This window comes from Castor canadensis, chromosome 6, assembly GCF_047511655.1.
Source record: "Castor canadensis chromosome 6, mCasCan1.hap1v2, whole genome shotgun sequence".
NCBI classification, from domain to species: domain Eukaryota; kingdom Metazoa; phylum Chordata; class Mammalia; order Rodentia; family Castoridae; genus Castor; species Castor canadensis.
The window spans coordinates 44,344,315-44,349,243 of NC_133391.1; the positions used below are offsets into that span (position 1 = coordinate 44,344,315).

At 46.7% G+C, this 4,929-nt stretch overlaps 1 long non-coding RNA gene across 1 annotated transcript; it reads left to right on the forward strand.

Annotated features, from left to right (window-relative positions):
* The first annotated feature begins 921 nt into the window (after positions 1–921).
* LOC141424096 (uncharacterized) lies at positions 922–4,465 on the forward strand. Its single transcript, XR_012448937.1, has 3 exons — positions 922–3,691; positions 3,990–4,057; positions 4,260–4,465. It is a non-coding gene; the product is annotated as an uncharacterized lncRNA (long non-coding RNA).
* The last annotated feature ends 464 nt before the right edge of the window (positions 4,466–4,929 follow it).

The following is a 4,929-nucleotide window of genomic DNA, read 5'->3' on the forward strand; positions in this document are numbered from 1 at the left end:
CTAAATGTGTGGCCTCTACTGCACCAGAATTCCTCTGTGACATTTGTCCTCTGTATCAGTATGACAATTATCAACAAATGAAGAACCATTGCACTCACACACATGATGATCCAGCAACATAAAGCACTGTAATCATGTCATGGTTACTGAGTGGTATTTCTGATATGTTACTGTCTTGAAGGATGCCACCAAACTCTGTGCATGTCATATTATTCCCTTCTAGGAGCTCCAGGAGAAGCTCCCAGCCATCTGAGGAGAACACTCACATCAGAAAGCAGGAAAGCGCTTCCACTTCACGAACGTGGGGAAGGTTCCTCCGGACCAGGGTCTTGAATTTCTGCCAGCGCCTGAAGTTGTTGTAAACACTGTCCTGTGATGACATGTCCTCCTCAGGCGTGGCCTTGTCCTTGGATGTTGCCAGGCCTCCCTCCACGCATGACCTGTGTGATTGTGGTCCTGCATTCACAGGCCACATGATGGGGGCCTGGTGGACAAGTGGTGGTGGCGGTAGTGGCGGAAGACCCAGGAACCAGTTCCCCTCAGCAGCCTGGCTCTCAATTGTTGTTGGGGTAACAGCAACCTGGTTCACGCTGGGTGATACCAGCACAAGGGAACCAGGTTGCTGTGTGCCCCCTAAGTGCAGCCCTGGGGGCCTCCAGTTGACAGGGGCCTGAGAGACACTGTTAGTATTGTGTGGGGGCTGTGCCGTCCCAACCGGCACAATGCGGTGGGATGGCACAGCCCCTGAGAGGCCACAACCCCCATTGCCTGCCAGCAAAGGTGGCTGGTGGGAAGCAGGCATCAGCAGCAGAGGACTCCACTGATGGAGTACTGGAGTCACGATGGGGGGCAGGGTTTGCTGCCACATTGGCAGGTGTGCTGGGCCAGTGGCAAATTGGGGAGAGTTCAGGACTGCTCCTGTAGTTATGGGGAAGCTAGGGCTGGGGATCATGACCGGTGCCAGCACTGAAGATGCTGTGGAGAAAAAGAAAGTGGTGCATTAAGGAGGGAGATGGTACCAGAGGAAGGCTCTCAATTCCTGGGTGTCACTGAGAGTCATGGAAGGATTCTCATCAGGCCATGTTTGTGTGACAGGAACCTTCAGGAGTTTGCACAATTTCCTGCTCTCTCTCTCTGCTTGATAATTTTTCCATTAGAGCATTTTCCCACCTTTACAAGATTCCCTGACACCTCTCTGCTGAGAGCAACCAATCATCTTTCCTGGAAGTTTAGAAACCCCTGGGTGAGCATCTCGCTAGAAAACCCTTTTCTCTGCAAGTCATCTCCCAAGGCTGCAGTTACTTTGACCACTTTGGTAGCACCTTCCCCCTTAGCACACTCATTAAGGGGCTGGAAACCCATTCCAGTGACAGTTTCTATCTCCCCAAGTTCCCCCATGTAGGTTCCAAATTCATTCTAACCCAATCACCTCCTCAGTCTTCCTTTTCCCCATGCTCCTTATGAAAACTCCCTCTAAGATTTAGGCTAGTGGCATCCAATCCCTCAGTACCAACTCACAAGCAAGTTTCATGACCCTGAAGAAATGACACAGCACTGAAGCATTTCCCTCAAACTCTCCTAGGACACCACCATCACACCATCCCTCCACTGCTAATAAACCATGTTGATGTGCGCTGTCTCTCTTCTAGAAGGAATTGATCCAGGGGCTCCCACCCTTTTCTTGACCAGTATATTTACAGGACGTGTTTTTAGGTCCCTCTCAACTGCTCCCCTTATTCTGCCACAGGATTCCCTAGCTTCAATAGGTGAGGTGATGGGGGGAAGACTAGGACTATCTACCGCATTTTCTTCAGCTCCATCATTTATCCCCAGGGGTGAGGCAATTTAAATTTGAGATGAATTAAAGGGAGACAGAGAGAGACCATGTTCTTGACCTGCAGGCTTACCTGCACTTGAAGGCATCGCCATAGGTTTGGACACTAGCCAAGACAGTCTGGCAGCCTCCATAGTGCGACAGACCAAACTGTCTCGAGGAGCTGCTAAGGGTCCAAGTCAACTGGGAAAATTTAAAAGTAAACAGGGTGGAATGAGGTCAAGACATTCTGCAGTGTGGGGGAAGGGCAGACCATCAGGGATAGGATAGGTAGCAACATTCCATAAAGGGCCAGTGGACAAAACCCTCAGATTCCCTTCAAATAATAGATTAGCAAGATTATTGGTGTTTCTGTAGGCATTTTTAAAGGTTTTCCTGAGATCATAGCACCACCAAAGTGGTATGAACTGATGTCCCCTTTCTGTAGTTCACTTTCAGCCAACCTGTTTTTTTTTCTCCCCAAATTGCATTCCTCTTCAGAGGCAGGCTCCTTAGCAATTTCACCAATGGTCGCACTTTCTGAACAAAACTCCACACATAATTTCAGGGAAACACTGGAACTGATGGCAAGAGGAGGATGGGTTTGATAATGACATGGTCTTATGAGATCCAGTGTATTTGCTTGCTGTGTGCACATCATTCTTCAGATAGCAGTCCTCATGTCTCTTAAGATGGTGCAGTTCTGTTAAAAAAAAAAGACGGTGCATTTCTGAAATGCATTCTCTACCACCATCACTTAATGATGACCCTTTGTTGGAAAGACCTTGATCATGTAGGAACCACAAATGACCTACAGGACCCAAAAAGCACTCACTTCTTTTTGGTTCTGAGAGTTTTTATTTGCAGTACAGAGACACAAGTGTGTTTGACGTTTCTCTCACAAAACACAGTCATCAGTTCCTGTGTTTCAAAATGATAGGAACTAGAACTCATATTTTGTGTTGCCACAAAACTGCCTGGCCAGAAAATTGTTCAAAGAGATGTGGAGTGACTGTCTAGAGGATGGCAACAAAATCTTCTGTGTGACAAATTTCTCTATGTGAGAGAGGATCAAATTGTTCCCATATTATTTGGGAAGTGGGTAAAAATTGGCCAAGGTGGTCAAGTTGATTAAAAGTATAACAAAAATTTGCAAAGCAAACATTTCTGAATCAACATTTACTGGGAGATCTCTATGTGTCAAACAAAGGGAAAGAGTAGGACAGTATCTAGGAATAGAATCAGACAAACCTGGTGTTAAGAGAGGTTTCCAGCTCTGAAATTCTGTGCCAGGAGTGTTCTTCAATGGAATTTTGCAGACACACAGGGTTTGATCGACATGAAAAACGGTGGGACAAATGCATCCAGAGCACTCTCCTAAGATGAGTCGACACTGCTTTAGGGTGGACTGTGTAAGTCTGTCAGGTAGGATGGTGTCTAATTGCACGGTGGCATGGTACTGATGTTGCAAATCCTGAGTGATCAAGTCCAACATGCTGGGTTTAAGGAGGGAGTGTCGCAAAGATACCACCAGGAGGCATTACATGGGGAATGTCTAAGAGTAGCTGAGACCCCCTATTTCCTTCACTTTGAAAGGGCGCGCGGGACCCAACTAGTCCTAATTGCGCATGCGTGTGTGTTAGGGATGGGCGGGGGCGGCTCTCGCTCGCACGCCATCGCGTGGCCGTGGCAATCTCCACTGCCCTTCAACTGTCGCCAGCATCCGTTGCTGATGCGGTGATGGAGACCCACAGGCACGAGCACAGAGGACCTCGTCCAAACCGTCCTGCATCCCATGGTGGACTCCAAAATCCGTTAGAACTATGGAAGAAAATGTGACGCTTCACGGATATGTAGGACCTGGCAGCCTCCTCACGGGTGAGACGTTTTGCTTTCTGCTTTCCGAAGCATATCGCACTTTGTCTGTTTTGAAGTGTTCTCCTTTCCTTGCTGGGGCTTGGGGTGACTGCAACTCTGGGAAGCTCACATCAGCTCGGTGTTCTCCTGGTGAGGTAGTCTAATGCATTTCATTTTCTCTCTTCCGTTGGGTGGATGATCAAAGATAGAGTTAGAATGTTGAAGATTTCCTCAGCAGCCCTCAATGCCTTCAGCCTCCCTGGGATGCACCCAAGATTTTTCTTGGTCTGGCTCATTATGCTGATCTATTTCTTCCCAGGAACCCTCAGTACCGCACGAGGCAGGCTTGGCTTGTGCAGGATGATGAAGAGACAGCACTCCCACTAGGTAATTAGCTTCTTATGCTTTCGATCTTTGCCTCCCAAAGTTCATGTGTTAAAGACTTAGATCCCAGCCAAAGACCTTATTTGGTACTGGCCACCTTTTCAGAGGGGTGAGCCTAGTGCAATGAAAATAAGATATTTAGATATCTTATTATTGATCAGTGCAATAAATAATAAGTTATTCACATCAGATATGTAACTTTCAGGATGGATTGGCACCCCAGCCGTACTCTCTGTGTCTCTGCTTCATGGCCACCATGAAGTGAGCTGTATTTCTCACCATGTGGACTGCACTATGATGGACTGCCCCTCCACAGGCTTGAATGCATCATCACATCAGGCTGCCATGCATCAGGGCCAAGTGACTACGGAATGAAATCTTTGAAGCTCTGATTTAAAATAAATTCTTTTTATCCATTAATGATGTATATTTCGATTATTGTTTCATCATGACAATAGCTGGATAACTGAAAATTGGTAAACAGAGTGTAATTCTTGCTGTGGCTATATCTGACTGTGTATTTCAGAAGCCTGGGTGACTGACTTGCTTGAGCATTGTGCACGTTTGTTGCAGCAGACTAGATGAAGCCTTCAGTGCTGGAAGCAGAGGTTAATGGGTGAGTAGAGTGGAATCTCTGAGGAGGAGAATGCTGACATGAATGCACTCACAAGGTTTCAATTAGGATCAAGGACTCTACTAGGAATTGGACTAGAGGCTACTCATTTGCATTCTGGCACAAAACTTGTTTACACTTTGTCCATTCACCAAGTGTTTGTGTGACAATACATTTCAATGTGGCAGACTAATTAATCTGTTGAAGCAATTTCATTTAGTGTCTGAAAAGTGTGATGCTGGTTCCTTTTAGCCAAATTTAT